This window comes from Camponotus vicinus, unplaced genomic scaffold, assembly GCF_025532165.1.
Source record: "Camponotus vicinus isolate PSW18456_S1 unplaced genomic scaffold, iyCamVici1.0 SCAF_12, whole genome shotgun sequence".
Classification (NCBI taxonomy): Eukaryota; Metazoa; Arthropoda; class Insecta; order Hymenoptera; family Formicidae; genus Camponotus; species Camponotus vicinus.
The window spans coordinates 14,817,323-14,829,922 of NW_028141948.1; the positions used below are offsets into that span (position 1 = coordinate 14,817,323).

General features: G+C 24.8%; 1 protein-coding gene and 1 long non-coding RNA gene across 9 annotated transcripts in view; one reads left to right on the forward strand and one right to left on the reverse strand.

Moving 5' to 3' along the window:
• LOC145962872 (longitudinals lacking protein, isoforms A/B/D/L) overlaps window positions 1-12,600 on the forward strand; it is a 244,731-nt gene that overhangs the window by 202,576 nt on the left and 29,555 nt on the right. The gene's annotated exons all lie outside the window — the stretch shown is intronic.
• Window positions 1-12,600, reverse strand: part of LOC145962877 (uncharacterized) — a 125,092-nt gene that overhangs the window by 73,585 nt on the left and 38,907 nt on the right. The gene's annotated exons all lie outside the window — the stretch shown is intronic.

Genomic DNA, 12,600 nt, shown 5'->3' on the forward strand with positions numbered 1-12,600 from the left:
AAATTTTTATTTTTTATTTTTATAATTTTTCAAATTATTAGTTATTCAATTTCATATTCACACATTGTGTATCGAAATATGCAATATTAATATTATTGGAATATTATTGAATTAAATTTTTCATATTTAAGATTTTTTCAAGTTTTAAGATTAGGATTACACAGGGTATAATTATTATATCTATATCATTATAAGCATACCTACTCTTTAAAAATATCTTAGAGATATATCTTAAAATCTGTCTTAGAGATAGATGTACATGAATGAACAATTATTCCTCTTCTCAAGTAATTAGGATTATAATTTAAATTATTAAACTTAAAATCAGAACTTTAAAATTAAAAATATACATGATTCTTTCTAAGTCAGTTTACAGAAACAAAGCAAACTTGGCCAAAGATTTAAGTATTATTTAGATTATATATATATATATATTATATATATATATATATATATATATATATATATATATATATATATATGTATATTTATATTGTATCATAATTATGATTCTTTGTTATTGTGCTATATTACAAGGTTATATCTTTTTTATCTATATTATTTTAATCATTTTTTACTTGTTTATTGCTTAATCCAGATTTATATAGTTGCTAATAGGATACTCACTTAAATTTATAAATATTACAATAATGCTTATAATTTAGTTAAATTTAATTGCAATTAAATTTAATAATTGGTTATTTCAATAAAAAATCATGTATCATCAAAATTATTAATAATTATTTCTTTATTATCGAAATGCAACAAATGATGCTTAAGATTATTATAATTACGATAGTAATGAATTAAAAACTCGACTTATATTTTTGTTCTACACCAATGAAATAACAAGAGCTATAACGCTTTCCTAGTGGCATTATGATGATATTCGGCGACAAAAAGATACGATTCTGTAAAATTGCTATAATTGACATAATTATTGATATAAATATAATTTAAAAAAACAGCATTTATGTTTTATATATAACATACTTATTCCATATTAATATAAAATCAAATCAAGTTTCTATTCGACAGTTTCTAATCAAATTGTGTTTATAAGACAGAAATCATAACATCTATATGTATAATCGGTTAACCTACAGAAATATAAATAGTGATCATGATCCGACAGAATAATAACACAATTCCGGTTTTCTTTCTTCAGTCGTTCTGAAATCATTTAACTGTTCGGTACACAGTATTTATCATTCCGTATTTTTTATTTTATTTGTACTTTGAGTATATACATACACGATATGTTCATTAAACCGCGCCGAGGGAATTTATCGTGAGCAACGAATAAAAAGCATAGAATATACTTTATTAGTTGATTTTGTGTAGTTTTAGATTGTGAAAACAGTGAAGTGTGTTTGACTATATGTAACACTTATGCATCTACATAATAAGACATTCGTAAATCATATAAAACCATAAAATATTTCCTTACAGAATATTGTGTATATCTATTATGACATCTATTATATTGTTAATTGTCACTAATTGATTGAAATATGGTAAGATACGGTAACTGAAAATCGATTTCGCAAAAGATTTTTGACAAAGGACTTATAGAAGTAAAGTAATATGTTTAGTACGGTAATTGAAAGTTGATCTCACAAAAGATTTTTGACAAAGGACTTATAGAAGTAAAGTAATATGTTTAGTCCACAAAGACTTTCAAATATATAATTGATAACAATCTCGTATAACAGACTGATTTGTATATATTTATTATCGAAACGTTATCGCACGTCTTCCAATATACTTACATCGTTAAAAATTTAGTAACAATGTTTCAGTTGCAATTATTATAGCTGATATTTATTAATTTTTTTGCGAAATGCTGTTATTTTTCTATTTTACAATATTTCAAAATGATATAATATATTACAAAATATTATACATTTTGAATATAAAAAAAATTAAAATATATTATTTCTTTCTTTTATTACTTCTTTATAAAAATATATTTTTTCTTTATTTTTAATCTAATTTAGCAATAATTTGTGAAATGTATGTGTGTGTGTAGGATCTTTTTGTCGCTGAACACATTGCTACGGTACAAATTTCCTATAATAATAATAAGAAGAAGAAGAGTAAGAATAAAAATTAAATAAAATTGCAATTGACTCGAATAATAATAATTAAAAATTAAATAAAAATCGGCAAATTAGAACCATAGCGCGGTTGAAGAGCAAGGAAGAAACAATACTTTCTTCTTTCTAATTACTTATATATTTCAAATTAAATTATTATATTAATAAAAACAAATGGATCATCTTTTGATTTATCTTCAGTGTGACATTAATAATGAAGATGAATTAAAAAATTTTGAAATATATGAGTAATTATATAGAAACAAAGAAGTGTTGTTTCTTCCTTGCGCTTCAACCGTACTGTCTAAATAAAAATTTGCTAATTTTTATTTAATTGTTAAAGTAAGAATAATAATTATAATAATGACAAGAGAGAGATAAAAAAAGGTTCAGTTAGTAATATTTATGACACATTGGAGCGAAATTGATACGGGCTATTTTCTTAATATCAAGATATTATTCATCTCATGAATATTATACGAGATAAAATATGCATTGATTCCTATGAAATCTATATAATAATTACATTATTATAACATATTTGTTTAACCTGATGTTATAAATATATAATTTGCGGCAAATTGCGGATTAATTACTTTTACAAAGCTTTTAATAAATAAAAAAGGGCATTATCATATCATGACTAAAGAGAGATTGCTCTTAAGAATCACGTGTTTCAACATATATAACAAGTGTTATTTATTATAAACATGATATTTTAGAAAAGAACTAAAATCATTTATATGACTTTCAGACGAAGAAGAAACTGTACTAATATATATATATATATATATACTTTCTCTTTCTAAAGTATATCTTTAAAAATTACATACATTGTTTAAGTGCATTATAAAGTAGGCTGATGTCACATATATCTGAAATTAGCTTATGAAAATAAATTTGAAATATCCCGTAAAATTTATTTTAAAATAAAATTTTTTGAAAAATATCAAATTGAAAGGCCTTTTCTGCAATAACGTGTTTATAGAATATATATAGAATTATTTTACTTAATTTAAATATGACTTATTGTATGAAACTTTAATATTAGATCAAAGTTGATTTTTATAAGCCAAAGTTTACTGGGGTAAGGTGTAAGATTTAGAAGCATAATGTAAAATATGAATAAAGCAAATCAGATTAAATATTCGTAGTCTAAAACAAATAACTCCTTAAATCAACGGAGGAAATAAGATATATTTTTTTTCTCAACCTTTCAATTTATCATGTGTATTAATAGAGAATAGTATTAAGATAGTTTGAGATACAAAATCTACTCGCGACTTTATGATATTTATGTGCAAAATGGATCTTATACATTTATTTTTATTTTTACAAAGATAAAAATAGATATTTCTGTAAATACGAAAAATTTTAAAGAATACAGTATTCATTTATTTTATTTTCTGTCTGATGGAATATAACATTTCTATTTGTTATATTAAAAATTAATTGTTTATATTTTTGAAAATATTGTTATATTTTTGAAAATATTTCTGTGTGCGTATAAATTATGGAAAATTATAGAATTTCTAAACTTTTTCTTGTAACAGATTTATTATATTATATTATATTATATTATTATATATTAATTTGACAAATCATAATACGCACATAGTGCAGCAAATAATATAATATTGTGAATAATTAATTTGTAATTCATAATATCATTTGTATATTAAGATTTGTATATTAAGATTTTTGTAAGTAAAATAATAAGATAAAATTAATGATTGTATCTCTTTATTTACTTTAAGCATTAAATAAAACAGTATTTATCAATGAGATATCTTTTGATATCTGTTGATATATTTGTAGAAATTTCACGGAAATCTATATAAAAAATATGGCACAATTAATAAAATGTATTTTGTTATTTCAGATGGTGACCATTACGCTCGCATACTTCGCAAAGCAAGTCTTGTACAGTTCATAGAATATTAATAATACAAACGTTTATTATTATTTTACAGATTTGTCAAAGATACAAATATACATTAATAGCTGTAATCTATATACATGTTTTAAATTTTAATTACTTTGATTTATATCTCTTCCTGTAATAATTTTCCTGTAAAATTGTGTTAGGGGCACAGTTTTTTATTGTCTTAAAAAATGAGATCTATATACTAAACAAAAATATAGCCTTTTTTTTAAATTATGAAGAATTATAGAAAAATTTTTAAAAATGCATAGTATAAATTTGTTCTCAAGATTTTTTTTATTGCATTCATAATGTTCAATCATCTTCATACATTGCAAAATTATTTGCTTAATTCTGCACAAACTTTTCATATTTATCTCATCTATCAAAAATTTCAACAATTTTGTGATGTGTTTTTAATGTGTCGTCATTGACGTTAACCTACTCTAATCATTTTCTACTTCCTCCATTTGCAGGTTTTTGGCTGCCGCAAGAGCTGTACACAAACTTGTGGAATATGATGGATGAAAACGCGACAACAAAACGATTCGCGTGCGACACTTGCGACAAGTCGTACCTGTCGAAGCGCTCTCTTCGTAATCATCGAACGTATGAATGTGGACAGCCACGGAAATTTGTCTGCGAACAGTGTGACACTCGTTTTATGTACAAACATCATCTACAGAGGCACATCGGGCGAATACACCGTCACCACTTTTGATGATCAAGTGGCCACGAAAAGAGTGTTTTTATATGGGAGCAGTTGCTCGAAATTAAACGTTGTTAATAGTGTTTAAAGAAGAATTATACTTTCGATCTTAAAGAAAGTTTTTCTTATAAACATAAAATAAAGAAAACTATATTGACGTACAAATGATGAAACATGGCTTATAAAAATCATTAAATCACTTTAACAAAAAGAAAGAACTGTACTAGTTTTAATCACCATATTAGATATAATTAATGACAATTGTAAAATGAAAATAAAGACATGTTGCAACCAATATCTTTAATACCATATGTAACAATTATTTTTTTAATTTATTTTTATTTATGTAGCAGTTATATTATAGTTCATTTCTTGTAACTTCCTTTGTTCTATATTTTATTTATATCTGCGACTCTTTTCTATACAGCGATAACTCGACTTTTTTATGAATGCGATTATTAAATGATATGCTATCGCAGATCGTGATGTATCTGCACGATACAAAAATTTTATTAAAGTGCTGCTTTTCCTCGTCATGCTATAGATATATATATAATATTGGTAAGTAGAACAAAAAATGCGAAGCAACCAGTCTGATTGATCGATCATCTCTTTTTCAGGTGATGATGAAACCAACCTGGCACAAAATTGAGTATATCAAGAAGACATAAGTCTATGTAAGGACTATGACAATGCGATCAAGATCGAACGTGATCGATTTCTTGATCGAAAATTTAAAACGAAGACTTATTTTTCTAATAAGTTTTATGTTTCTAAGTAAAATATATTGCGCAATTAAAATAGAGGCAGACTGTATGAGAAAGGAAAAGAAATAGAGAGTATTTATTAATTTTTGTTGATATGTTTAAATATAAAATTCATTTAATTTTACATGATTATTTATCATAGATAAATATAATCTAACAATATATGGTGCTTAAAACACTGTAAATAACACATTTTTAGGACAGCTATAAAATGCACAATTAAAGAAAGAATATGTTAACGTTAGAAACAATTAATGATTTCGTTTTTTATGATTTAAATGGTGGAGGATATGATAATAGCTTATTATAGACAATTTTTTAATAGCTTATTTTTTTGTAATGAATATGTCTATCTGATATTTGTATATTCTATTTATTCTGACATTTTAATATTACCGTTCTAATTTTATATCACATACATTCGTACAAAAAATAAAATAAAAATTACTCGATAAAAAAAAACAAAAAGATAGAAATTTGTAGAAATTTTTTAAATTATATAAATATGATAAATTTTACATAATTTATTTTTATTATATAAATATTATCTTGTAAAATTAAAATATAAATATTTTTATCTTTTTTAAATGAGAGTTTATTTTATTTGGAGATCTACTAAATAAAACAAATATTTATTTTCTTAATAATAGACATTATGTTAAAATACATAAAATTTCAAAATTTTTTGTCAAAATTTCTGCTTCTTTTTCTTTTCATGATTTTCAATCGAGAATATCTATCATTTATTACATTAATTAAAATGAAAAATTAATATTAATTCAACATGTTGATAAAGTTGTACGTATTTATCAAAGTAAAAGCATGTTCATCGATCAGTGAACTTAGTAATAAATATATTATATATATGTTATATATTATCTTCGTGTGTGTTAATACTATCTTCAAGCGCGCTATAAATTTTGTAGAAGAGTTTTTCTCTGATCTTTCAGATTTAAAACAAACAGATCCAATATCTTTTTGTTTCTTTCTCTAATTTTAGCGTGATTGTCATTAATCTGCTTTTTCTTTTTAGGTCTTAAGTACATAATGATCAGCAAACTGATGGACCAGAAATTTTGTCTGTTATCGCTGTCGCAAGAGATACGTTTGGAAGATCTCTCTACGCCGACTTACGAGAACAATATGATAAAACGCTGCAATTTGAATACGATTATTGTGAAAAAAAGTTTAAGCAGCGCAGCAGCTTCCGAAAACACATAGCACTAGGGACCACCAAAAGATGTGTACGATGATGTATAAAACATAAATTATTTAAAATCAAATCAACTCTGAAAAAAAAAACTCGGAAAAAATGTTTAATTATTACTGATGATACATGCAAATTGAGAAAATGTTTCTTTTATAAAATGATTTGCTATAAAATGATCTTAATAATCTATAAAATGCAAAACATAGAAAAAAGGAAGATAAAGAAAAAGTATACAGTGTTAAAAACAAGCAGAAAAGGATATCAAATATGGATGTTATATGTTTGTCTCCTTAAATATAAAGAAGAAGATAAAAGAAAATATTGCGCTTCTTCTTATGTATTTAGTGAGATTTTTGATACCTCTTATTGACATTATACTGAATTATGACATCAGATATTATATGAGTTTTTTTCTTATGGAATACATCGAAATAATAAGTTTTTTTTAATCACGTTTTCAATGCTATCGATCATCTCGTGTATTCTCGATAATGTAAATTAATAAAATACGCCGAAAAATCTGTTTTCAATTTGTGAATTAATAAATAGTTGTAAATCTTGATCATAACTACCCATTTTTGCTGAAAATATAAGATGCACATATGAGATATACAAATGAGTTATATATGCATTTAATAATATAAGATAACAAATAAAGAACTTTTCGTTTTACTAATTTATCATACATGAATGGTCACATTTAAAAATTTAAATATGATTTTATTTCTGACGTCATAATTTAATATGGTTGCAAAGAGGACATAGGAGCCTTACGACATAAACAACAATTTGAAAACTTAAAACTTGTTTGTGTTGTTTTTTATTCTTATATATTTTATTTTCTTAATTATTTTATTAACAATAAGATAGAGAGTTGAATTTAATTATTTAATAGAAAATTGTTATATTTATTTTCTTTCTATTTGTTGTGATTTTTGTAAAATAATTTTTCATCACTAGAAGATTCGTAGCAACATTAATATCAAATTAATTCTTTGAGGAATCAAATTTTTGTTAACCAGTATATCTCTCAATATATCTTATTGAGTAAATCTTTGAAATTATAATAAAATTTTATGTTTCAATTTATATTTTTGCCTAATTCTTTTTCATGTCACATATAAATCAGCTATTTCATGAAACAGCCAGAAGATTCATCGGGAAGATATTCGAAAATAATTTTCGTCAATATGAGAATTATTATTTATTGATTAATATATTTATATCTCTACGTTTTTTCTAGAGAGAAAAATCGTTTTTCCACTTTTCGTGAAATTATAAAACTCGTTACGATAGTTGAGATACAATTTTCAAAGATTGTGAACACACTCCGAAAAAAAAGAATAATGAGATTTCATAGATTTAGATTTTATGGAACATACTTCTTGTGTCGTCTTGTAAACATATCGCTTTCTTATATCGCCTTGAAATCTGTATTTTGTGTATTGTCATCACATGTGTATTGTTGATGATCATGATTTTTGTTTCAACGCGTATTTTTTACTGAGCAATTTTTAATCGCAATTTTCAATGTGCTTTACAGACAGTGTTGCAGATGATAAAACAATTTCAAAATCAACAATTCATAAATCCACTGACTATATCTGCTGCTTTTGTGGTTTTGCGTGGCCGTATAAACCTATCATGTGCACATGCGGATCTGGCGTAGAAAGTAAATCATTATCCTTTGACGACTTTTAATTTTTTTATTTCGATTTTGATTTTTTGTTTTTATAAGATTGTACCTTGGTCGTAGAGAGGCATCAAGCTTATGTTTTTGAGGTGAATCACAAATCTATTTTACGAAAATCGCAAGCAGGATGCATTTGTACGAATTTTAAGAGATATCTGAAAAAACTTTGTAAATAAAGGCATGATAAATATAATAACATTTTACTCATGATATTATATCATTTACTTTCTCCTAATCACTTGAAGATTTTGCAGCGACAAGAGATGAAATTTTATCAGAAGATCATCCAGAAGATATTCAAACGTTTTTTATTAATATAACTTTTAGTAACACCGTGATATTTATATAGAAAATTAACAATATTAATAAAATGGAGATCTTTATCAATATTTTTTGCGCGGATATTTTTAATTCATAAGCATTTGCGTACATATGCATGATAGAGACCAGCAATTGCTTCAAGCCAAGCTTCGTATTTGAAGAGATTCGTCGATGCTTTCAAAGATCACGCATACTTCTTCCGCTACTTCTGTTAGCTAAACAGAAGTTAGCTAAGTCCAATAATCAAACGTTTCCAATAATCAAACGTTTTCTAAATTTCAGATAATACGATTCCCAAGCAATTTCGTTGCGAGCGATGCGGCAAATATTATAAATACAAGAGCAGCCATGACCGGCACAAGAACGAGTGCGGTAAAGAACCTAAATTCTGTTGCGGCCATTGCAAACATCGATGCAAACAGAAGACCAATTTGAAGCGTCATATCGAGAGCCTTCATATGCGTGTGAAGAGCGATCACGTGAAAAAATCTGCGAACAGCGGTCACGTGAGAAATCCTGCAAAGAAAAAACGCGAAAAAACAAAACCTGCAAAGAGCAGTCAAATAGCAAAATCTGCAATATGCACTACACATTTCACAACTCCCGTTATACATAATAATAAATTTCCGTTACATGAATTATTCTCGCTTGTGAAGATTAACAAGCAACCTGGAAGTTTGTCAAATGGCAGATAATTTTTGCTTATTGCGTTTATTGATATGGATTATTTTTTCTCTGGTACGATTTTGATATATAGAAAAGATCCAATAATCACGATCGTCTAGAAGATCTATCGTACGCTAAATAGTGAACTGATTAGATTTTAAATAATTTTTCCCAGAATTTTGTAGAAATATGTTTCATTATTGCAAAGATGTAATTCGAAGAATATGTACTTGAGTTATTGAAAGCCATATTTTATTGTGTTTTTGATATAAATATAGGTGAAATATTCTTTGAATTTTCTACACACATATGTATACACTACTTTAATAGTATATATATATATATATATATATATATATATATATATATATATATATATATATAGACACTATAAAAGTTTACAGAGTAGATAAAATTTCTATTTAAAGAAATTATTAATAGATCTTATCATTATTAAAAAATATATTTTGAAAAAACTGCAAAATATATAAATACATAGTTGGTATCTCTTTTTGTGGACATCTGCAGTTCAAAATACCTGAGAGACTACGAGCACAAAAGATTTCATATAATTTATCAAGATATGAAAATTATACATCGATAGGAAGAATATTGGTGATAGATTAAAAATTATACAATTAAAAATCATATAAATACATGTGACTGTATGGGAAGAGCTGTGTGATTGAAACTATTTGAAGAGCTTTTAAAAGCGTGAGAATTAGAACTAATTAAAACTAATAAGAGATAAGACATTAATTTAAATTTATATCTAGAGAGAAGGCGACGCTTCGTAAAATTTGAATTTTTTACTCTACAATTCAACTATATTTGATTAATTTTTACTGAATATTTATCCTTTTTTTCTTATATATAGTGTGTATAGTGACGGATTTATTATTACGCTGAGAAAGTTTAAAATGTCTTCTTGACACAAATATGTGTCAGTGACGCGAACGGGATTACATTTTAATAACTTAATAAATTATTTCTTTTAAACATTTTATTTGTTTTGAAACTTAAAATGTTAAGAAATTTACTTTTATTTATTTTTTGTTTTATATTATCAACAATTTAATCACATATTTAAACAATATTAGTGAGAATATTCTTTTTTAAAATTGCCAACATAGTTAAGTGTTCGACTATTTTCTAACTATAGTTAGCTAATATTTATTTCACCATGTAGGAAAATTTGTTAAATCCTTTTTTATGAAATTTTTGTATTTTTATCAAATGATAAATATTTTTAAATTGTTGAATAATAAAAATTGTAATTGTTCGTTTATGAAATAGAAAGAATTAATAATATGAATTTTCTCTTATAAAATAATATTTTAAATTTAATTGGGTCTATAAAATTTATGTTAATTGCTGGATCTCAAATTCAGATAATAATTATAATTATAATCATAAAAAGTTAAATTTTTATATTGACTGTATTTTTTATATTTCATATTATGTATGTCTTTTAGGAAAAAATTACATATATTTCTTTATTGCTTTTTCTTAAATAATAAATAAATAATTATTATATTAATTTTTTTGAGAAGTTTTCAAATACACTAGCACCAGATATTTAAATATGTAAATCTGTCACTGCTATTATATTTTTAACTTAAGATATCAGTTTATTGATTGCATAGTATATATTATAATATCACTGATAGAGGATTTTCGCAATCGAATTGTTATGTAACGTTATTAGGATATGCTGATATGTATATAAAAATATTATGAAGAATTCATTGATTGTATGACACTAATGATGAAAATAGGAAATTGTAATCGTTATCATTGCAAATAAGTCGAGGTGATGCTTTTGAAGAACTATAGCACATCATTGGAAGATCTTTTTTTTCACTAAATTCGATTTTGTGAGTGAGAAAATTCTATGATAAGTTGACTAATTCTTTGGACATTAAATGGAACATTCACCGAGGCCTTAGTTATAGTGACTCCGTTTACAATATTTTATTGTAGTAATAATTTTATTATAGATATATTATAAATATATATTACGATAAATAAAATTATAATTAATACGCACGATTAAATATGAATTTCATAATTTGTTGCTAATCGATGTTTTAAGATAACTTGCGAATGCAATATTATTCTCCCTCTCGAAGATATAATCAAAAGGAAAATTACATACAAGAACATAGTAGACTACATGCTTAAAATTTCTTTTTTAGATGTTATGATATCACAAATAATTTTCTATAATTTGGCTTTTGATATATTGATTTAAACTGTTCATCAAAAATCTTGTAAAGTTAAAAAATGTTTAAATTTGCGAAAGATCGTTTTCTCTATGAATCACCAAGATTTCTTTATAATGAAGATAAAATAAATCATCGGATCAATCGATTCGCGGAAATATTGCATCGCGAAGATCACAAGTCAATCAAATTCCGAATATATATTGTGTGTATTAATCATCATCTGAATTGTGTTTTCAGGTAGAGAAAGACCGTATCGATGTCTTCAATGTAATAGATCCTATGTTAATAGGAGTAGCTTAACCCGCCATCTGCAAGAGGAGTGCAACAAACTTCCGCAATATTGGTGCCCCATCTGTGATAAAAAGATCCACCAACGATGCAATTTTCAGCGACACTTAAAAACGCACGCAAAAACGTTATTTGAGGTTCAATTGATTGAGAAACACGCCATGTCATTGCGCGAACAAAATTATTTTAATCAAGCGCAATGAATTATCCTTTCTAAAAATGTTATTTGTTTTTAGACTTGAAACTTTAGGTACAACTTATTTATTGCTTACTTTACAATCTTTACGTTGTCAACAGTACATTAAATCGCGAATGTTCAGAAAATAGTAATAGAGTATTTTTTTCTGAAACTTTCAACAACAAATAAAATATCCAAATATATATATATATTTTTTTTTTCGAATCATAGTTAATTATTATGTATTTCAATATATAGGAAATTAAATTTTTTAAATCTTTTTAGAAATATAAATATACATAAGAAAAAAATATATTTATGTATATTCAATATGTAGGAGACTAAATTTTTAAAATTTTTTGGAAATATATTATAAATATATATATGAGAAAATATATTTATATATATATTCTATTTGTCTTTATGAAATGTAATAAACATTTTAGAATTATTGAATAGATTAAACATTTTAAAATTATTGAATTGATTAAAAATTAGTTACTTCTGAAATAAAAAG